Source organism: Ranitomeya imitator, chromosome 3 (assembly GCF_032444005.1).
Source record: "Ranitomeya imitator isolate aRanImi1 chromosome 3, aRanImi1.pri, whole genome shotgun sequence".
NCBI lineage: Eukaryota > Metazoa > Chordata > Amphibia > Anura > Dendrobatidae > Ranitomeya > Ranitomeya imitator.
In genome coordinates, this window is record NC_091284.1 from 653143940 (window position 1) to 653168320 (window position 24381).

Genomic DNA, 24381 nt, shown 5'->3' on the forward strand with positions numbered 1-24381 from the left:
TATTTTATAGAACACTCATCTTTAGTCACATACCACATTGTCAAATAGAACGGTACAGCTTCATGAATGAGTAGGAATCACCATGTACAAATAAAACAAAGCATTTTATTTGGAATTCATTTTAACAAATGTGAGCAAAACATTTGATTTTATAGCTTTATACAGACATCATTCAGAAATGATTAATTGCTACATTTTTTTTAGGATAATTTGTAGCATCTTGAACTGGACTTAAAAGATATAGCAGCAAGAAATGTACCGTAATAGGAAAAAAATTGCTAAAAAATACAATTCTTAGCTGAGGTGAAATGTGTGGTGGCATCAACACCGGAGCAGCAGGGTATTTAATTAGAATTATCTGCTTTGGTGTTTTATCGCATATTTTCACACATATACACAAGGAATAGGCTTTGTGGTGATATAAAATACAGATTTTATCTCTGAATATACTGAACATGTCCATATACGCTTAGTCTGTCACTGCAAATGGTAAAATTGCAATAGAAAACAACAAACAACTTTCATGCACAGACTGGAAATTTTAAAGTAAATTGTAAACAATAAAAGGGTTATCCAGGACTTACGTTTTTTTCTCCCTAAGGGGCTAAGAACTTACAATCAAATAGTTACTAATTACCTGCTTTTTCTGCCCTGCAACAACCTGCTACGGTTTAAAGCGGTCTTGGATCACTCCTGCCGGCGATTCTCCTTCTCTTGACTTCACATCAACAGAGCAGCTTCTTCTTTTACGCTCTGCACTGTCAACGGAGACTCTGCTGATGTGATGTTAATTGACAGCTGACTCCCAACTTACAAACTGTTTGCAGCCGGCTGTCAATCAGCATGACAGCAACAGTGGCGCCCCCTCGGCAGAGTAAAGCGGAAGTGGGAGGGAAATAGTTTCTTTGTTGATTTGTGATCAAGAAAAGCAGGAAAGTCGCTGCCTGAGCTGACAGATATAGCCTGCCTGTAAGTTCTTAACCCAATAGGAATAAAAACTTTAACCCCTTCAACAATTGGAGAAATGATGCAACCCTATACCAATAACAAAATACTCCTAGGAGTGACTAAAGGTACCTTCACACATAACGATATCGTTAACGATATCGTTGCTTTTTGTGATGTAGCAATGATATCGTTAAGGAAATCGTTCTGTGTGACAGCGACCAACGATCAGGCCCCTGCTGGGAGATCGTTGGTCACCGAGGAAAGTCCAGCACTTTATTTCGTCGCTGGACTCCCTGCAGACATCGCTGGATCGGCGTGTGTGACACCGATCCAGCGATGTCTTCACTGGTAACCAGGGTAAACATTGCCGGGGACAGACAGCGGTAGGTAAGTATGTAGTGTTTGTTTTTTTTACTTTTACGCTGGTAACCAGGGTAAACATCGGGTTACTAAGCGTGGCCCTGCGCTTAGTAACCCGATGTTTACCCTGGTTACCCGGGGACCTCGGGATCGTTGGTCGCTGGAGAGCTGTCTGTGTGACAGCTCTCCAGCGACCAAACAGTGACGCTGCAGCGATCGACATCGTTGTCGGTATCGCTGCAGTGTCGCTGAGTGTGAAGGTACCTTTACACAAGATTATACTATAAAACCAGCACCATTAGTTATATAATCCACTGCTTTTGATTAAAAAATATTATAAAGTTTGGATCATTATCTTTTCTGCTTGTTGAATGTTCACTTAGCATATCCAATAGAAGCGAGCTTTGTTTGACTTTACGTGGACATCTCTTTTCAAGTGAACTCTGATCCTTGAAGAAAAGGAAAACGTTTTGTAATTACTAACTGTAACTTATGTTGTACTCAAGAAAATCACAATACAACTGGAGATCTCTTTTTTACATTTTTGATAACAAAAACAATTTGTAATTAGATAATATAATTTATACAATGGATAGATACAATCTTATTCTTCATTCATTCATAAAAGCATAAGCTTATGGTGTAATAGCAACATGGGGCAGATGGCTACACAGAAAAGCTTCCAACTATTTCTTTCTTTATTCAAAGTGCATATCATTTCTTAGTTTTCTTTGGAGGCAAACATTTAACTTTGTGACAACAATACAGATCAAATGGAAAGCTGCTTCAAATGCCACAAGCACTAGATAAGGCAACATTGATTTTCATCAAATTGGACAAGAAAGCTCCATTTTGACTTTTGTGCGAACAGTAGTGGAAGTGCCCATTAGAATTAGTGTGAATCGATTTGCATGACCTGGTCCTTTGGTTAGGTCAGTAATCAGTGGCCATTGGACATGATCATATGAGACATGAGAACAGCCTATTACTTTATCGTGTCCGAGACTCTTCTTTTCATTAGCTGGATTGTCGCAATATCACATGTGATTACGTCGCAATGATGATGTTGTGCCAGGCCGGCTGATCAAAATAAGAGACACACATGCACTCAAGTAAGAGGAGGTTCTCTTGGATTATGTCCAGCAGTAAGAGATTACTAACCTGGCAGATGGACTGGGTCATGCGTATCATCTCACAACTATCTCCCCAATTCCCCCCATACATGTGAACACTTGGCCAAGCGCTCATGTATGGTCTATGTGGAGAGCAGAGGCAGTGGCTTAGCTACCTGGAGAACAAAAGGTTTGAATTCAAGACTGCCAATGTTTATCTCCTTCAACATCACCTCTCAGTTGGGAGGTCCCAAACTACACATAAAAGAGTGTGCACCTTAAAATCAAAGAGCAGCCAAAGTCAGTTTGATTAATCGCTTTATCAGTTAAATTGTATTTAAACTTATTTGTATTGGATTGAAGAATAAATGTTCTGAGGGTTCATACTTGCTTAAAAAATTAAATACGTTGTAGAATTGGAGGAAAGAATACTACAAGCTTTATCTGAATCTCACCCATGTTCTCGACTCTCCAGAATAACCGTGTTGTCAAGCATTTTGATTTTGAAATCTATCCAGGAAAGCTTTATTTACTCTTTAAAATAGAAGAACAACATTCCATTAGACATTTAAAGTGCCTTTTTCTAATGCTAAGTACATGCATTTAAATGTTTTTTTGGCGACAGCACATCAAAATGTAAGATATAGTAAGTTTTGTATACACTGCTGAATGCTGAACACAAGATAAATACCACAAAACACTTGGCAGCAGGAGGAATACATTCTGCTCAAAAAGCTAAAAATAATGACTTCAGTCTGTTTTTCTGTTTTAAAGTGTTTTTGAAAGCTTTGATATAGAAAGATAGAGGCTGTAAAAAAAGTATTGAATATAGGAACGTTAATTTATAGTGAATTTGAATAATAGGCATTTAATGGATCACAAAAGTAGCAGTAAACACTAATTGTATTGTGCCAAACCAATATAATCCGAAAAGATGGTGAGAATTGCATCTATCCTATGAAAAGGAATGTCTCTTAATCAATCTTTTGCATTTGGAAGTCTGTTTAAATTTCTGCCATATGGTGTCATATACTTCATGTTAAACAATAATAACAGTAATATCAAGCAGAAATGCAAAGCTTTTCTAAATTAATATATAATGGAAATATATAAGGAGTGATTGGCATAACTACCAATTCAGTAAAGTATAATATTGGATTCTGTGCACATTAACACATAAACAGAACTGCTGCACATGCAATATCCTAATAACCCATACTGCAGGTGACTGCAAACTTCATGTTAGTATTGTATATGTACACACTGCTTACAACTACTATACAGTAAAAGTCTTGAAACATTATACCTCCTATGTTCCTTCTCTTGAGACAGTCTTCTTTGTTCTTCATGCATTTGTAACAATTCAGTCTAGAATAACAAAATATTTTCCTATTAACCATTCTCACAATTAGGTTGAAGTAAAGCTAAAAATCGACCAATTTCCTTCGGCTTCCACCATCACCACTTCGCTGCTTGTAAGTGTGTGAAGGCAGCAATGACTGATAAATATTGGTGAGTTTATTAAAATAAAGAGTTACATTATGAAATAAGAAATTTCTTCTGCACCGCAACTTTAAATTCTTTCGTAATGGATGTTTGATATATTTGAAAATGGCTTTTAGATCTCATGTGCATATCATCACATGCTGAATAAAATATATATTGATTCAACGCCGGTCTAGTTACGAGTTGTTAATTCTCCCAGACTAGTCCAACCTCAGATTCTATAATCACTAGTGTATGATTGACATCCTCTACACCTGGGTTTCATCACTGAGTTGCCACAAATCTCTTGTATGTACGTGACTTTCTGCCTGCCTGGGAATGCACAATGAAGTTGGGTGTACGCTCCCCAGCTTCATCGGCACACTGAGCATTCTCAGGCAGGCAGAAAGTTATGCACACGGCAGAGATTATCAGTGACCCACCGATGAAGTCAATGTTTGGAGGATGTCAATCATGTTCCCGTGATTACATGATCCAAGGTCGGACTAGACTGGGGGATCAACACCCCACTGGACTAGTCTTATCTCAATTGTATATAACAAGCCTCGCTTAAAAGTCATTTTTTAAAAGAGAGCAACTTTATTAAAACACATAAATGATTTTGTTTTAATACATAATTAAAATCATTTAAAGTTATGGTGGCGGTTTATTAGGTATTTAAAAGTGGAATTTTCTAACTTGAAAAATAAGCTATAATTTTAAGTAAAAGTTCACATGAATCAAAAAACTAAATGATATTGTGATCTAGAGTGTTAAATATTTGAATAAAATGTCTTCTACAGGTATAGTGTATATGCTATTGCCAAATCAATATACAAATGTGAAGGTCAAAATAGGAGTAGACTAATTTTGCAACAGAAAAGTGAATAATATTTTATAGTAAAGTGTATATTGATCAATATGGATTGTCCCGGTATCATGGCTTCCTATGAAGATTTATGCTTAAATATTTAATAAAATATATCACATGGCATGCATATGTAAGTAAAATAAATACATTTATTGGTCTACCCTTTTATATTATCTAAAATACATAGCACTGGATCTTAGATCAAATAAATGCCCTCCTGACTGACAGTTGTCTTTTTTTTTCTCCACCTATATGGTCACAATTAGTGTTGATCGATGACTGAAATGATTGAGTCTCAAGTATCGATCAGTGCCGAACACGCTCACCCATCACTAGTCACAATATATTAATATTATAAGAATATTGTCACCATCCATTTCTTGCAATTGGCCAAGTCAGTATAGAGATGATGACCTATGTAAGACACTTGATGTATTTAACTTTTTATTTGTGACCATTAGGAGTGTTGGTTAGCTCGGTGCTATGACTAGACAGGTCTTCACAGTCCTCTAGATCTCCTTTTCAGATGGATGTTCAGTACAGAATTCTTACTTTCCTTCTTTATTGTCTAAAGACAAAATATATTATCCTACCATATATTGCAGTAACATACTAGCTAGATATAAGCAGATCTTTTGAAATTCTAATTTACTGATCTTGCCAAATTTTTCCCTCAAAATAATAATAATAATAATAACAACAACAACAACTGAAAGGCTTGTAATTGCTCATATAATGCATGTGGGGGAGAGGAGGGAGTACATCGCTGACACTCTACAGGAGACAGATACTTTTCCAGTAACTTGGAGATGGAAAATGATTCTGGCATACAAACTGTGCTCCACTAGAAATCACTGATCTCTAATGGCCCAGATACTGACCTACCTGTACAAGGTATGATTATCCAAAAGACGTCATAGCTGCAGGCATTTTGTATGGAAAATGACGTCTGCCTGCTCTTTGATCTGATGCTTTTACTGTGTGGAAAATGCTGTTGGGCAGTTTTTTTCGTTTGTTTTTTGCTAACTGCAAATCAAATCTCAAAATCTTCAAATTTTCATAAAACCGTGAATTTCAGGAAATTCAAGATGAACGCGATCCTCTGCAAATTGATTGATCTGCTCATCTCTAATACTAGTACTTTTCTCCAGCCTTATCAGCAGTACTACCTATGCACAACAAAGGTAGTTATGGAAATCAACTTTTCAGTTTACAAACACTTTTTGACATATTGGTTTACAGTCTAATGTTAGTTTAGACAGGAAACCAGCTTTCCTGAGCTGAGGCAATGAGTTGTATCAGAAATTATCATTAGTGGAACCGTAAGCGAGGACCAGAGAAAAAGGACACAATAGTAGACACAAGTAGTTAAGAACTTCAAAGTGCAAGGAGTTTGTATTTTTTCCCCATGTTTGCATGGCTTTCTTCCAAGTACTCTGGTTTCCTCCCATACTTCAACGACATACTGATAGAGAATTTATATTGTGAGACTCAACGGGGACAGTGATGATAATGTTTGTGAAGACCTGTGTAACATGATGGTGCTATAATAAGGAGTAAAATAAATAAATGTGTGAGGTCTGCAATCTGAAGAAACACTGCTCTCGAGACCTGTGTCTCAACTGACAGAAGACCAGTATTGTAAGTAGGAATACCTAATTAATAATAATCCTAAATTATTAATGATAAATAGCAAAAATAACATCAGTCATAACCTTGAAGTTTAATCAAAGGTACATAGATTTTGCTATGACATGCTGAACAGGAATGTCTAAACACATGGGGTCATACGAGGTGATTATGTGTGTCTGGAATGAGAAAACTCTTTTTTTTTATACTCGTGATGAACCGTGTTTCTTTTCAACAATGATTATTCACCGACACCTACTGGTTCTACATGTACTTTTACATTCACATAGAGTAACATGAAATGCAACTGCATCTGTTGTATAGAATATTGCACTGTTAGAAAAGAACAAGAACTCTTCATTTTCACTAATTTTCATAAAGTTAATGCCGGTTACATCAGTGCAATGGCAGAGAAGTGTTATTCACATACCAGGCATAAAACTGTTAGAATTTCATATTAAGCGTGAGAAGAAATATCATTACAGCTTAAAAACAGAAGTTAAAAAGCTCATGTCACTCTGGAAATAGCCAGAGGATTATTTGAAGTTGATGAAACACCAAGAAGAATAAAAGGTGATTTAACAAATGTGGAAGCCAGTCATCAGGATGATTAGGGTAATGCAAAAAAGAAAAATGGTTTGAAAGAAACATAAAAGATACATCACAGGAGAGGAGAATGATTGATGCAATGGGTAAAAAAAAACCTTGTGAGATGAGCCTAATGCAATATTAAGTAGAGAAAAAGCTGTGTCTTTCTGGAACAAGGACGGTAAATGTGAGCAGCTGACAGATGTTAATGCAATAACACCTTGGTGACAGATTTATAAATGCTCAGGAAAATAAAGGTTAGCTAACAAAACTAATCAATTTTATGTGTCAGTTGCTGGGGAATTTATGTTAGAATTTCAATATACACAACAGTTGTATGCCAAAATCAAAAACACCCGACAGGGTCAAGTTACTAAACTGACTAATGGCGAGAGGAAAAACACAAGATGAGCCCACAATCCGTGAAATATACAATATTAGCTGGTAAATGTGTTTTATTTTACTTGGGCAATTTTCAATGCTATAAAACCAATAAAGGGAATCTGTCATCAGGTTTTTGCTATGTCAACTGAGAGCAGCATGATGTAAGGGCAGAAACCCTGATTCCAGAAATGTAATTTGGGCTAGTTGGTGTAGTTTGATAGACTTTCTGTTTTCCCTGCTGTAAATGCAGCAGTGCTCAGAATACTGAACTGGGTATAATTCAGCTCACACCACTGATTGACAGCTTCCTATGTATCCTTTATATGGTTAGTAAGTGGCCAATCAGTGGTGAGGATGGGGTTACATAGATTAATTTGACTAGCCTACATGTGAGATCTAGTTTGGCAGTGATAATCTCCTGCTGATAAACTTATTGTATTGAAGCTACGACACACAACCTAGTTAGTGACACATCCCTGGAATCAGGATCTCTATATTACGGCATGCTACCTCTTAGATTAAATAGCAAAAATCTGCTGATTCCCTTTAATAAGGGATAATCTGTTAGATTATATGATTTACGTGCTTGTGAGGAGATTATATGATTTACGTGCTTGTGAGGAGAAGTCTCACACTATCACCATCTTTAGTGTTATACAACAGAATCCATAGCACCATTGCTAAATACTGACTTTTCTTTCAATGTTCTTATCACTTCCAGTTTAAGGATGCAAAAAAAAGAGATAAAGGAAGTGCCTAAAAATTGAGCACACCCTTTCATATTACTTAACCACTGAGGATAATGAAGCCGTAAAAAGAAATTTTCACTAAAATATATACCGTATTTTCCGGCGTATAAGATGACTTTTTAACCCCTGAAAATCGTCTCAAAAGTCGGGGGTCGTCTTATACGCCGGGTACGGCGTGTGCAGGGAGCGATCCTGGATGGCTCCCAGGGTCTGAAGGAGAGGAGACTCTCCTTCAGGCCCTGGGATCCATATTCACGTAAAAAATAAAGAATAAAAATAAAAAATATGGATATACTCACCCCTCCGACGGACCCTGGCTCTCAGCGTTGCAAACGGCAGCCTCCGTTCCTAAGAATGCATTGAGCAGAGGACCTGCGATGACGTTGCGGTCACGCGACGTTATCGCAGGTCCTACGCTCAATGCATTCTTAGGAACAGAGGCCGCCGCATGCAACGCTGAGAGCCAGGGGCCATCAGAGGGTGACTATATCCATATTTTTTATTTTTATTCTTTATTTTTTACATGAATATGGATCCCAGGGCCTTAAGGAGAGTCTCCTCTCCTCCAGACCCTGGGAACCATACGCACCGCACACGCCGTATAAGATGACTGGGCGTATAAGATGACCCCCGTCTTATACGGCGGGTATATCCCAAATTCCATATTTTATATGGAAAGGTTGGGGGTCGTCTTATACGCCCAGTCGTCTTATACACCAGAAAATATGGTACCTATTTTGCATTTTAGTGAGTTTCCTGCGTCACCTTATCTAATATGACTTGTGGTGTAGGGAGCATGAAGATATTCTAGCCCTACAACTCCAATGTACATTTAGTGTACCCATGTGCACAACTACATACTAGAATATTAACATTTGACAGTCCTCAGCGGTTGATACCTTTTAATGGCTAACTGAAAAGTTGGTAACAAATATCAGCTTTCGAGACTACTCAGGTCTTGGTAGGGAAATCTATTTTTCATATTTAGTGGATGGTGGTTGTCCCTAGCAGGGTTCACATGGGGCTGTCCTTGTTAGGACAGGAGCAACACAAGGGGCACTACAGGGAGTTCAGAAAAACCCACTTCCCCCTCTCCATCCCTTCATATTCAAAGAAGGAAATAGGAGGAACCTGCTGTGGAAGTTTGTCCATTCCTATTGGTGAGATCAAACCAATTTTTAATCTTGAGCACTGGTTTGCACGAGCACTTTACACACGTGTCATTTGTGTCATGTTAGTTTGTCCATTTTATTTTAGTGAATAAAAGTTAAGTTTTATTTTATTGGGAGACCTGTTGTGAATTCCGTTCTGGAGCTCCCTCCTGTGGTTGCTAATGGTATTTTTGTGAGTTCTGCCCTTGGGCTCCCTCTGGTGGTTTCGAGTGGAACTGCTGCTCCTTTAGGTAGCTGTAGCAGCTGCCTTCACTAATCGCCTTGCCTGGGTTTGTTATTTAAACCTGCTCTGGGCTTTAGTCCATGCCTGCTGTCAATGTTCTTGGTTGGATTTGGTTCTCTCCTTGGAATTTTCATATGGCCAGTCCATATAAGTTTTTGCTAGTTTTTGTTTGTCCATTTGTTTGGACTCTATTGCTTTGCAAATATGTCTCTTTTTGTCCAGCTTGTCACTATGTCTTATTCAGGCTAGCTGGAAGCTCTGGGAAAGCAGATTTGCCCCTCCACACCATGAGTCGGTGTGGAGTTCATTTTTGTAAACTCTGCGTGGATTTTGTAGTTTTTTATACTGACTGCACAGTATCCTTTTCTCTCTGTCTATCTAGTTTAGTATTGGCCTCCTTTGCTGAATTCTGATTTCATTTCTGAGTACGTCATTTCCCTCTCCTTTCACAGTCAATATTTGTGGGGGGCTATCTTTCCTTTTGGGGGTTTTCTCTGAGGCAACATAGCTTTCTATTTCCTTCTTTAGGGGTAGTTATTTCTTAGGCTGTGAAGAGGTGTCTAGGGAGAGTCAGGAACATCCCACGGCTATTTCTGGTGTTGTTGTTAGGATTAGGGACTGCGGTCAGTAGAGATACCACCTTCTCAGAGCTCGCTCCATGTTGCGTTTTAGCCACCAGGTCATATCAGTGTGGCCTCTTAACCACCAGGTCATCACAGAGACCCTGCTTGCTATACTTTACTGATATCCCAGAGGGTACTGTATAAGTGTGACTTACTTCACACTTTTGCTAGTTCTGACTACTCAAGTCTCTGCATCAGGCTTTGTATGAAACAAAATGTGAAGAGGTGCATATTTGTACTCAACAGAACACAGGAATAATGCAGTAAATAAGACAAGTGACATGAAGCAGAACTGGGGGATGGGGAGAAACAGTTGTGGTAGTAAATATTGGGAGTTTATAGATAGGGACTGTGAAAGTTTTATTGTCCTCTGAGAGGTCTGATCCATAATTGTGATTAGAGTTGAGTAGGGTTGAGCGAAACGGGTCGTTCATTTTCAAATGTCGCCGACTTTTGGCAAAGTCGGGTTTCATGAAACCCGATCCGACCCCTGTGCGGGGTCGGCCATGCGGTACGCGACTTTCGCGCCAAAGTCGCGTTTCAATGACGCGAAAAGCGCCATTTCTCAGCCAATGAAGGTAAACGCAGAGTGTGGGCAGCGTGATGACATAGGTCCTGGTCCCCACCATCTTAGAGAAGGGCATTGCAGTGATTGGCTTGCTGTCTGCGGCGTCACAGGGGCTATAAAGGGGCGTTCCCGCCGACCGCCATGTTACTGCTGCTGATCTGAGCTTAGGGAGAGGTTGCTGCCGCTTCGTCAGAAGCAGGGATAGCGTTAGGCAGGGTCCATTAACCACCAAACCGCTTGTGCTGTAGCGATTTCCACTGCCCAACACCACCTTCGGTGTGCAGGGACAGTGGAAGCTACATTTTTTTTTTTTCCCCCTCAGCGCTGTAGCTCATTGGGCTGCCCTAGAAGGCTCCCTGATAGCTGCATTGCTGTGTGTACGCCGCTGTGCAAACCAACTGCTTTTTTCAAAGCACAAATCCTCTTGTTCCTTCCTTTCTGCACAGCTATCTTTTTGGTTTGTACACACTTTTTATTTAATTTGTGCATCAGTCCACTCCTTATTGCTGCCTGCCATACCTGGCTGAGATTACTGCAGGGAGATAGTAATTGAAGGACACTCCCTGTTTTTTTTTTTTTGTGTGGGAGATTAAGATTGACATTTCTGCTAGAGTGCCATCCCTGTCTGTGTCATCTCGCACTCAGTGGGCCATAGAAAGCCTATTTATTTTTTTGCTTGATTTGGGTTATAAAATCTACCTGAAAAAATCACTACATCAATCAGTGGGAGAAAAATATTGGCCTCAGGGCTTGTGTGCCACTCTTGACTTCTGTGTGCATCATCACTCACTCAGTGGGCCATAGAAAGCCTATTTATTTTTTTGCTTGATTTTGGTTCTAAAATCTACCTGAAAAAATCACTACATCAATCAGTGGGAGAAAAATATTGGCCTCAGGGCTTGTGTGCCACTCCTGACTCCTGTGTGCATCATCACTCACTCAGTGGGCCATAGAAAGCCCTTTTTTTTTTTTTTTGCTTTATTTGGGTTCTAAATTCTACCTGAAAAAATCAATAAATCAATCAGTGAGAGATTAATATTGGCCTTTGGGCTTGTGTGCCAGTCCTAAGAGTGCCATCCCTCTCCTCTCAGATAGTGGGTCATAGAAAGCCTATTTATTTATTTTTTTTTTTATTGGGTTTATAAATTTTCCCTGGAAAAAAAAAAAAAAAGTGGGAGATTAATATTGGCCTCTGGGCTTGTGTGCCAGTCCTGAGCGTGCCATCTCTCTCACAAATAGTGGGCCATAGAAAGCCTATTTATTTATTTTTTTTTGGTTTTATAAATTCTCCCTTAAAAGAAAAAGGGAGATTAATATTGGCCTTTGGGCTTGTGTGCCAGTCTTAAGCGTGCCATCTCTCTCTGTCTCTCAGATAGTGGGCCATAGAAAGCCTATTTATTATTTTTTTTATTGGGTTTATAAATTTTCCCTGGAACAAAAAAAAAAAAGTGGGAGATAAATATTGGCCTCTGGGCTTGTGTGCCACTCCTGACTCCTGTGTGCGTTATCTCTCACTCTCTCTCCAATTGTGGGCCATAGAAAGCCTATTATTTTTTTAGCTTGATTTGGGTTCCAAAATCTACCTGAAAAAATCACTACATCAATCAGTGGGAGATAAATATTGGCCTCTGGGCTTGTGTGCCACTCCTGACTCCTGTGTGCGTCATCTCTCACTCAGTGGGCCATAGAAAGCCTTTTTTTGTTTTATTTGTTTTCTAAATTCTCCCTGAAAAAATCATTTTATTTTATTTGGTTTCTAAATTCTTCCTGAAAAAATCATTTTATTCTATTTTTTTTTTCCTAAAATCTCCCTGAAAAAAAAAAAACAAATCAGTGGGAGATTAATATTGCCCTTTCTGCTTGTGTGCCAGTCTTGACTCCTGGGTGTGCCATCTCTCTGTCTCTCTCCAATTGTGGGCCATAGAAAGCCTATTATTTTTTTTAGCTTGATTTGGGTTCCAAAATCTACCTGAAAAAATCACTACATCAATCAGTGGGAGATAAATATTGGCCTCTGGGCTTGTGTGCCACTCCTGACTCCTGTGTGCGGCATCTCTCACTCAGTGGGCCATAGAAAGCCTTTTTTTGTTTTATTTGTTTTCTAAATTCTCCCTGAAAAAATCATTTTATTTTCTTTGGTTTCTAAATTCTTCCTGAAAAAATCATTTTATTCTATTTTTTTTTTCCTAAAGTCTCCCTGAAAAAACAAACAAAAAAAAACAAATCAGTGGGAGATTAATATTGCCCTTTCTGCTTGTGTGCCAGTCTTGACTCCTGGGTGTGCCATCTCTCTCTCTCTCTCTCCAATTGTGGGCCATAGAAAGCCTATTATTTTTTTAGCTTGATTTGGGTTCCAAAATCTACCTGAAAAAATCACTACATCAATCAGTGGGAGATAAATATTGGCCTCTGGGCTTGTGTGCCACTCCTGACTCCTGTGTGCGTCATCTCTCACTCAGTGGGCCATAGAAAGCCTTTTTTTGTTTTATTTGTTTTCTAAATTCTCCCTGAAAAAATCATTTTATTTTATTTGGTTTCTAAATTCTTCCTGAAAAAATCATTTTATTCTATTATTTTTTTTCCTAAAGTCTCCCTTAAAAAAAAAAAAAATCAAATCAGTGGGAGATTAATATTTACATTTGTGCTTCAGTGACAGTCCTGCGTGTGTGGCATCTCTCTCATTTGTTGCCACCAACAACAGAGTGTGTAACATTGTGCCTGATTTTCGTTGTGGTCTCACTCACCTGTAAAGGGGTAGCTAAATCATACTGAAGTTATAGCTCACCGTGTAATTTGTGTGACAGCAACAAATACCGTTGGTTTGTTTACGTTTTTAAAACAATGAGGAAGTATGGTGGAAGAGGTCGTGGCCGGGGGCGTTCATTGTCAGCTGGTAATGAGGGTAGTGGTAGTGGTGGAGCATCAGCTGGTCATGGGAAAAAAAATATTGCACCTAAGTCTGGAGCTGTGGAGCCAGGTTCGTCATCTGGCTACACAAGGCCTCGAACGCTCCCTTTTCTGGGAGTAGGAAAACCGCTTTTAAAGCCGGAGCAGCAAGAGCAAGTTTTGGCTTATCTTGCTGATTCAGCCTCTAGCTCTTTTGCCTCCTCTCGTGAAACTGGTAAATGTCAAAGCAGCGCGTCGTTAGTGGATGTTCACGGTCAGGGACAAGTCGCTTCCTTGTCCTCTTCAGCAAAAACAACAACAGAGAAGAATGCAGCAGGCGACACAACGGGTTACTCCATGGAGCTCTTTACACATACCGTCCCTGGCTTAGAAAGTGAAGCAGTTAACAGTCCATGCCCATTACAAGTTGAATCTGACATGGAGTGCACTGATGCACAGCCACAGCCAGACTACTATGCTGGTCCTTTGACTCAGACCACAACATTGCCCTCGCAGGGTGCTGATCAAGAATCAGACCCTGATGAGACTATGTTGCCCCATCACGAACGCTATACCACCGACCGACACGGTGACACAGACGAAGTTGCACACGAGCTACAAGAAGAGGTAATAGATGACCCAGTTCTTGACCCCGATTGGCAGCCATTGGGGGAACAGGGTGCAGGCGGCAGCAGTTCTGAAGCGGAGGAGGAGGGGCCGCAGCAGGCATCAACATCGCAACAGGTTCCATCTGCCGGGCCCGTATCTTGCCCAAAACGCGTGGCAAAGCCAAAACCTGTTGGAGGACAGCGTGGCCATCCGGTTAAAGCTCAGTCTGCAATGCCTGAAAAGGTATCCGATGCTAGAAAGAGTGCAGTCTGGCATTTTTTTAAACAACATCCAATTGATCAGCGCAAAGTCATCTGTCAAAAATGTTCAACTACCTTAAGCAGAGGACAGAATCTGAAAAGTCTCAATACAAGTTGCATGCATAGACATTTAACCACCATGCATTTGCAAGCCTGGACTAACTACCAAACGTCCCTTAAGGTTGTAGCACCCTCGGCCAATGAAGCTAGTCAGCAACGCAACATCCCTTCCGGCAGTGTAGGGCCACCATTTTCCGCACCACCTGCAGTATCTGTGCAGGTTTCTTTGCCAGGCCAAAGCAGTCAGGGTCAGGGAATCACCAGTTTCGTAGTAGGAAACACTGCATCTAGGGCACCGGTGGCAACAATACCATCTCCCACCGTCTCTCAGTCTGCCATGTCCACCGGCACCCCCGCTAGTTCCACGATCTCCAGCTCTCCAGTCCAGCTCACCCTACATGAGACTATGGTTAGAAAAAGGAAGTACTTAGCCTCGCATCCGCGTACACAGGGTTTGAACGCACACATAGCTAGACTAATCTCGTTAGAGATGATGCCCTACCGGTTAGTTGAAAGCGAAGCTTTCAAAGCCCTGATGGACTACGCTGTACCACGCTACGAGCTACCCAGTCGACACTTTTTTTCCAGAAAAGCCATCCCAGCCCTCCACCAGCATGTTAAAGAGCGCATCGTCCATGCACTCAGGCAATCTGTGAGCACAAAGGTGCACCTGACAACAGATGCATGGACCAGTAGGCATGGCCAGGGACGTTACGTGTCCATCACGGCACACTGGGTAAATGTGGTGGATGCAGGGTCCACAGGGGACAGCAAGTTTGGGACAGTTCTGCCTAGCCCACGGTCTAGGAAACAATTGGCTGTAGCCGTTCGCACCCCCTCCTCCTCCTCTTCGTCCTCCTGCAGAAGCGAGAGCTCGTCCACAGACCGCAGTCGCACAACCACTCCATCCGCAGCTGCCACTGTTGCACACCAGGTCTCCCATTATGGGGCAGCTACTGGCAAACGTCAGCAGGCTGTATTGGCTATGAAGTGTTTGGGCGACAACAGACACACCGCGGAAGTTCTGTCCGAGTTCTTGCAGAAAGAAACGCAGTCGTGGCTGGGCACTGTAGATCTTGAGGCAGGCAAGGTAGTGAGTGATAACGGAAGGAATTTCATGGCTGCCATCTCCCTTTCCCAACTGAAACACATTCCTTGCCTGGCTCACACCTTAAACCTGGTGGTGCAGTGCTTCCTGAAAAGTTATCCGGGGTTATCCGACCTGCTCCTCAAAGTGCGTGGACTTTGCTCACATATCCGCCGTTCGCCCGTACACTCCAGCCGTATGCAGACCTATCAGCGTTCTTTGAACCTTCCCCAGCATCGCCTAATCATAGACGTTGCAACAAGGTGGAACTCAACACTGCACATGCTTCAGAGACTGTGTGAACAGAGGCGGGCTGTTATGTTTTTGTGGGAGGATACACATACACGGGCAGGCAGTAGGATGGCAGACATGGAGTTGTCAGGTGTGCAGTGGTCGAAGATTCAAGACATGTGTCAAGTCCTTCAGTGTTTTGAGGAATGCACACGGCTGGTTAGTGCAGACAACGCCATAATAAGCATGAGCATCCCCCTAATGCGTCTGCTGATGCAAAGTTTGACGCACATAAAGGATCAGGCGTCTGCAGCTGAGGAAGAGGAAAGCCTTGATGACAGTCAGCCATTGTCTGGCCAGGGCAGTGTACAGGACGAGGTAGCGGGCGAAGAGGAGGAGGAGGACGAGGAGGATGATGGGGATGATTATATTTTTAATGAGGAAGCTTTTCCGGGGCCACTGGAAATTGGTGGCGCGGCAAGGCCGGGTTCTGGTTTTTGGAGGGACACAAGTGACGTGGATTTGCCTGAAACTGCCCCTCAACCAAGCACAACCGCAGATTTGAGAACTGGAACTTTGGCCCACATGGCGGATTATGCCTTACGTATCCTCAAAAGGGACACACGCATAACTAAAATGATGAATGATGACGATTACTGGTTGGCCTGCCTCCTTGATCCTCGCTATAAAGTCAAATTGCAAAATATAATGCCACATGAGAACTTGGAACTAATATTAGCAACCAAACAATCAACTCTTGTTGACCGTTTGCTTCTGGCATTCCCTGCACACAGCGCCCGTGATCGTTCTCACACGAGCTGCAGGGGCCAGCAGACCAGAGGAGTTAGAGGGGCAGAAATCAGAAGTGGCGTTGGCCAGAGGGGTTTTCTGACCAGGTTGTGGAGTGATTTTGCTATGACCGCAGACAGGACAGGTACTGCAGCATCAATTCAAAGTGACAGGAGACAACATTTGTCCAGTATGGTTACAAACTATTTTTCATCCCTTATCGATGTTCTCCCTCAACCGTCATTCCCATTTGATTACTGGGCATCAAAATTAGACACTTGGCCAGAATTGGCAGAATATGCATTGCAGGAGCTTGCTTGCCCGGCAGCTAGTGTCCTATCAGAAAGAGTATTCAGTGCTGCAGGTTCAATACTAACAGAAAAAAGGACTCGTCTGGCTACCCAAAATGTAGATGATCTAACCTTCATTAAAATGAACCACAACTGGGTTTCGAAATCTTTTGCCCCACCTTGCCCGGCTGACACCTAGCTTTCCTATGAAAAGGTCTTGCCTGTGGACTATTCTGAATGCCTTTTCCAATCTCGTAATTTTCTGCACCTGATTGTCCAGCATACGACATGTTTACACCTCACTAAATGGCCAAACTCCCCACACGGGGCCGTGGTATCGACACTTGGCGACAGCACCCGTGAGAGTGCAGTTTGTCTGAAGAGGTGGGTGAGCCCGCTTTTGGTCGACGGCACTGCCACTGGGTCCCTCCTAGTACAATAAAGTGTCTCTGGCGGTGGTGGTGCGCACCCAACGTCAGACACACCGTTGTAATATGAGGGGCCCTGGGCCTGTACCGCCGGCCACAAGACAGTTTCCCCCCACCCCAGCTCAAACAGTGCTCTACCACTTGCAAAATTATCTCACAGCTCCACCAATGTTTAGTCTATGCGCTGACATCCTTCAATGCCTGCCACTGACAATACCATTGTATTGACATTTTTGTTATGTTAGGCCTTCGATGCCTGTCTGTGGTCACTCCTTCCACTAGGCCTCCACTGACCACACCACTGCTGCCCGTGTACCCCTGTAACCAATTTAAAATTGCCTACAGCCATGTGTTATTATTTTAGGCCTTCGATGCCTGTCTGCGGTCACTCCTTCCAGTAGGCCTCCACTGACCACACCACTGCTGCCCGTGTACCCCTGGAACCAATTTAAAATTGCCTACAGCCATGTGTTATTATTTTAGGCCTTCGATGCCTGTCTGCGGTCACTCCTTCCACTAGGCCTCCACTGACCACACCACTGCTGCCCGTGTACCCCTGGAACCAATTTAAAATTGCCTACAGCCATGTGTTATTATTTTAGGCCTTCGATGCCTGTCTGCGGTCACTCCTTCCACTAGGCCTCCACTGACCACACCACTGCTGCCCGTGTACCCCTGGAACCAATTTAAAATTGCCTACAGCCATGTGTTATTATTTTAGGCCTTCGATGCCTGTCTGCGGTCACTCCTTCCACTAGGCCTCCACTGACCACACCACTGCTGCCCGTGTACCCCTGGAACCAATTTAAAATTGCCTACAGCCATGTGTTATTATTTTAGGCCTTCGATGCCTGTCTGCGGTCACTCCTTCCACTAGGCCTCCACTGACCACACCACTGCTGCCCGTGTACCCCTGGAACCAATTTAAAATTGCCTACAGCCATGTGTTATTATTTTAGGCCTTCGATGCCTGTCTGCGGTCACTCCTTCCACTAGGCCTCCACTGACCACACCACTGCTGCCCGTGTACCCCTGGAACCAACATCAGAAAATATAAAAATAAGTATGTTGCTTATAAAAAAGAAAATACTGGAGAGATATCAAATGCAGACATTTTAACATTAAAAACAAACACATACAACAAAAATCTGGTACAGTACTAAAAATGGCCACCAGCTACAATAACTTTCTCCTGCAAGTAGTTAACTGAAAGGTTTTTTCAATTTTAAACACAGATATGGCATCCACCGAGTGTTGTCCTGTCGCGTCTTCTTTATATTATTGCCAAGAAGATGCAAAACAATGAAAATAATAAAATCATTATTTACCAAAAAAATAGAGTAAGTCAAAACCACATTGCAAATAAACATTCATTACAAATAAAGAAGCAGGGCGCGTCCGAGGGTGAGTATATACCTAATAAGAATATAATCACCCTCGGACGCGCCCTGCTTCTTTCCGACAGCCTTCCTTCCTAAGAATCAGCCCTTCCGTGGTGTAGAGAGAGGGTTTGTTACACTCCAAGGTGTTCCCCAGGTTGCCTTTCCTGAGCTTCGATCTTCCGGCTCTCATTTAGTAGTTGTTGGAAACTACGCTGCATTGGGCCTACAAATTGGGTATGGGGTGTAGAGAGATGGTGTGTTCCACTCCAAGGTGTTCCCCAGGTTGCCTTTCCTGAGCTTCGATCTTCCGGCTCTCGTTTAGTAGTTGTTGGAAACTACGCTGCATTAGGCCTACAAATTGGGTATGGGGTGTAGAGAGATGGTGTGTTCCACTGTAGAGAGATGGTGTGTTCCACTCCAAGGTGTTCCCCAGGTTTCCTCGCCAATGCTTCAATCATCATGCTCTCGTTTAGTAGTTGTTGGAAACTACGCTGCATTAGGCCTACAAATTGGGTATGGGGTGTAGAGAGATGGTGTGTTCCACTCCAAGGTGTTCCCCAGGTTTCCTCTCCATTGCTTCGATCTTCATGCTCTCGTTTAGTAGTTGTTGGAAACTACGCTGCATTAGGCCTACAAATTGGGTATGGGGTGTAGAGAGATGGTGTGTTACACTCCAAGGTGTTCCCCAGGTTTCCTCTCCATTGCTTCGATCTTCATGCTCTCGTTTAGTAGTTGTTGGAAACTACGCTGCATTAGGCCTACAAATTGGGTATGGGGTGTAGAGAGATGGTGTGTTACACTCCAAGGTGTTCCCCAGGTTTCCTCTCCATTGCTTCGATCTTCCGGCTCTCGTTTAGTAGTTGTTGGAAACTACGCTGCATTAGGCCTACAAATTGGGTATGGGGTGTAGAGAGATGGTGTGTTACACTCCAAGGTGTTCCCCAGGTTTCCTCTCCATTGCTTCGATCTTCCGGCTCTCGTTTAGTAGTTGTTGGAAACTACGCTGCATTAGGCCTACAAATTGGGTATGGGGTGTAGAGAGATGGTGTGTTACACTCCAAGGTGTTCCCCAGGTTTCCTCTCCATTGCTTCGATCTTCCGGCTCTCGTTTAGTAGTTGTTGGAAACTACGCTGCATTAGGCCTACAAATTGGGTATGGGGTGTAGAGAGATGGTGTGTTACACTCCAAGGTGTTCCCCAGGTTTCCTCTCCATTGCTTCGATCTTCCTGCTCTCGTTTAGTAGTTGTTGGAAACTACGCTGCATTAGGCCTACAAATTGGGTATGGGGTGTAGAGAGATGGTGTGTTCCACTGTAGAGAGATGGTGTGTTCCACTCCAAGGTGTTCCCCAGGTTTCCTCGCCAATGCTTCGATCATCATGCTCTCGTTTAGTAGTTGTTGGAAACTATGCTGCATTAGGCCTACAAATTGGGTATGGGGTGTAGAGAGATGGTGTGTTCCACTCCAAGGTGTTCCCCAGGTTTCCTCGCCAATGCTTCGATCATCATGCTCTCGTTTAGTAGTTGTTGGAAACTATGCTGCATTAGACCTACAAATTGGGTATGGGGTGTAGAGAGATGGTGTGTTCCACTCCAAGGTGTTCTCCAGGTTGCCTTTCCTGAACTTCTATCTTCAGGCTCTCATTAAATTGTGGTTAAACGGAACAACTGCATTTGGCGTACTAGTTGGTTTGGGGCGTACTATCGGTGTCTGCCACTCCTTGCTGTTCTCCTGGTTTCCTGTCCTGAAATTCCGTTTTCAGGCGCTCGTTAAGTAGTTGTTAATGTTAGACTGCATTTGGCCTACTAGTTGGGTTGGGGCCTACTATCGGTGTCTGCCACTCCTTGCTGTTCTCCTCCACTGAACAAAGCTGTGCCGCCTGTTTACTACTGTTGCCAATTTTGAACTGCATTTCGACTACTTACTGATTTGGGCCTACTCTCTGTGTCAGCCTCTCATTCCAGTTGTCCTCCACTGCAATGCCCCCTGATTAGTCCTGTGTTACCAATTTTGAACTGCATTTAGCCCACTTTATTCTTTGGGCCTATATCTGTGTTTCCTCCTCATCCTGCCCATTGCCCAGCCAGTGATAGATGAGTCTGCTGGTACATTGACCCATAACGCAACATTTCCCGTGCACGCTACACTGCAAGATTGTGACCCTGCTGAAAGTCAGGTCCCCCTTCCCACATACCATACCACCTTACACGGGGACAAACAGGAAGGTGCAGATGAAAGTGCAGGTTCCTTCATCAGGTGGGGGGAGGAATACTAGTTGGCGACGTCACTGGCACAGGGCCTCTCATGGTACGCAAAAGTGTTGCTGCCGGTGGGAGGCGCCCCCGCCGTGCAAACACACCGCTGTACTTTGAGGGGCCCTGTGCCAGTGCCAATGCCAACGAGTGGGCCCCCCCTGCTTGCTCAGGTTCACAGCACTTGCAAAGTTGAAATACTTACCTCTCCCTGCTCCACTGCCGTGACGTGGTCCAGATTTCCTGGGCCCACTAATTACTTGAACCAGCCCTACCCACCACAACTTTAGCCAAATGACCCCCAATTTCAAATGCCTTCCAATTATTATAAGGTAAATTACGCTTGACAAGCTTCATTAAGAAGAATGGATGGTTTTGACATTAAAATTGGCACTCTAGGTGTTTTCCTGGCCCCCACTCACTGCCGACTATGCTGCCCCATTGACTTGCATTGGATTTCGTGTTTCGGTCGATCCCGACTTTACGTCATAATCGGCCGATTTCACTCGACCCGACTTTTGAGATAGTCGGGTTTCGCGAAACCCGGCTCGACTCTAAAAAGGTCAAGGTCGCTCAACTCTAGAGTTGAGTGAATTTCTTCGTGTCCCCGCTTATTCACCAAGCTATAGCGATAAGCTGCAGAGGAAACTTGGATACATTAATGGTTCGCTTCTTTGGACCACGGGTTTGGGAGGTCCGATAGTCTTTGTTTAAAAAATATTATTTGTTTTTTTTTTGTTTTTCAATATATAGGCTCTTCAAAGTCACTGAAAAAAACTGAATAGAATCATAAAAAATAGGATTTGCAATTTTATTGAACAAATGAAACTTGTCGCTAAATTTGATCCCTTCTAACATCTTAGTGAAGAAAGAAAAAAAGAAAGTTTGAAAAATTACGCTAATATACGTAATGTAGACATATGAGAAGTGTTTGTTAATTAGTTAGTGTGGAATTACTATCTGGTTTAAGGATGTAAACATTGAAAGTTTGAAAATAGCTATTTGGTAAAAAAGTTTGCCAAATTTAAAATATTTTCCTTAAAAAAAAAAAAACTAAACTATTTAGGCCCCAATTTATCATTGCCATTTTTTGTCAATTCATTATTTTGCTTGCGCTTTTTTAGAAGACTAATTTATGTGTTTGCCTTTTTTTGTGGGTGGAGTTTAGTGGTTCCAGTTGTCTTCATAGTGTGCATGACATGCAGGACTATCAACTGTGTGTGTGGGCCCTTATCATGGGTTGGCTGCTATGGAGGCCCTCGTATTGTGTGTGGACGATCTCATACTGTGTTTGAGCCCTGTGGAAGCCTTCATACTGCCAGTGGGAGACAACAAAATGTGTTTGGCATTGTGGGGACCCTAATACTGCCCACAATGAGTGTCCCACTCCCTGATTTTAAAAGTTGTGAGATATGATCCGCCTACCCCACCAAATATCTTGTTTTTGGAGATGTGTGGAGGGAGGAGCTATTGGAGACTTTTGGTTTGGGACCTCATGATTTCTATAAACACCACTGCTTTGAAGTCAATACTATCAGCCTAGCTATTATCAAATGTCAATTTGCCATCATGATTTAATTTTTGTGGTACCTTCGAGCAAGCTGCTCTGAAAACATTAAACCTCTACAATCATTTATTGGAGAAAGAAGTTGCTCAGTATTATGCTCATGATTTACATTAAGAAAATGCCTCTTAACAGTCTTACAAATTTATTGATGTCGCAAATTGCTCCAAATGATTGAAATTCCTATCTGGTACAAAATTAAGCCCTTTGAATAGTAACTCCAGTTGTGACACTAAAGGAACTTATGGGTACAAAATTGCATCGTTATCAAACATATCTTTCGTCATTTTGTCTTCACTCTGATAGCTTTTCTTTCCTTCAGTACACCATTTAATCTACGTATGACTCTGCTTCTTGCTAATTTTTTGGTACTTTCAAAACTATATTCAAATTCAGCGTGTCCTCCTGACTCTGAGGTTTCTAAATCTGATTTTATAAAAACAAAAAATGAAAAACAAGGACAGAATTCTGTTGCTTTTTTTTTACCAATTTAACCACATTTTTCATTACATTACATAATGGTGTTGTCCAAAATTATGACTCGTTGTGCAAACGTCAAGCCATCATATAACTATGCTGATGGAAAAGTAAAAAATTAAAACTTTTGGAACAAGTAGCGGAAATAAGCACTATAATGAAAAATTGCTGGGTGTCTAATGGGTTAGGAATATGCATTTGTATTAACATACCTTTCTGTGTTGCTTTTCTTTCATCTCTTTCAGTTTTCTTTCCTCTTCTTCTTTTTGCTGTTGTCTGTACGTCTGCTGCTTTGGCTGTATCAGAAATATGCAAAAAGACATTTAACTATAGACTGAACAAGTTTTAAAAAGATTTTAAAAAGCTCTTTTTGAAAAAAAAAAGGTATGTGAAACTAAATTAATTAATAGAAAGAAATTAACAGATAATAGGCCAAAAGATATTAAATAGTAGTAGCAAAGTACTACAACATTTCTTCATTCAAAAAAGTTTTAGCACCAAACTAAATGATGGTATCATGTTATAAAGCACGAGTTACAGTGCCAATGGAAAGAATTCACTATCCATATTTTACTGTAATTCGCTGTGATTTTTTTTAGCTTGTATTGATATAGATCAAAAGACTTTAAAAAGGTCCAAGTTAAACAAATATCTACAAAGGGAACTAAATTTATTAATGAAGTTGGCCAATACTGGACAATCCCTGCTTAATCAATTTAGATACTCACAAAAAATAAAAACAGTATATATTCACCTCCCTCAGTGATGTAGTACCAGCAAAGTTGGAGCTGTTGTTCCTGGTGGGTGATGTGACATTGTTGTGTCAAGTGACCATTGCAGCCAATCAGCAGTCACTGATCGACTGCAGCTCATTAATGTTCCATCAGGATGGACGTTGGATGGACAAATCTCTTTTTTCTGCCTTGCTAACTTTGTTACTATGTTACTTTGTTGTTTGCTGTGACAAATTGGTAAAGTCTGAAACCACAATGTCACATCATCCAAAGGTAACTGAAGCATCGACATTGCTGCTATGGCACTGCTGCCTGATGTGAGTCTATGTTGTTTTTATTCAGCTCATTGCCCTGAAGTGATTAAAGGTAACCTGTCACCCCCAAAATCGAAGGTGAGCTACGCTCACCGGCATCAGGGGCTTATCTACAGCATTCTGTAATGCTGTAGATAAGCCCCCGATGTATCCTGAAAGATGAGGAAAAGAGGTTAGATTATACTCACCCAGGGGCGGTCCTGCTGTGGTTCTGGTCCGATGGGTGTCGCGGTCCAGGGCCTCCCATTTTCTTACAATGACAGAATGCTGTAGATAAGCCCCTGATGCCAGTGGGCTTAGCTCACC

The 24381-nt window shown here is 41.9% G+C and overlaps 1 long non-coding RNA gene across 1 annotated transcript; it reads right to left on the bottom strand.

Annotated features, from left to right (window-relative positions):
- Positions 1-3775: 3775 nt before the first annotated feature.
- Positions 3776-24381, bottom strand: LOC138670673 (uncharacterized). Its single transcript, XR_011319369.1, has 3 exons — positions 24264-24381; positions 23240-23323; positions 3776-3788 (listed from the first exon to the last, which is right to left on the bottom strand). It is a non-coding gene; the product is annotated as an uncharacterized lncRNA (long non-coding RNA).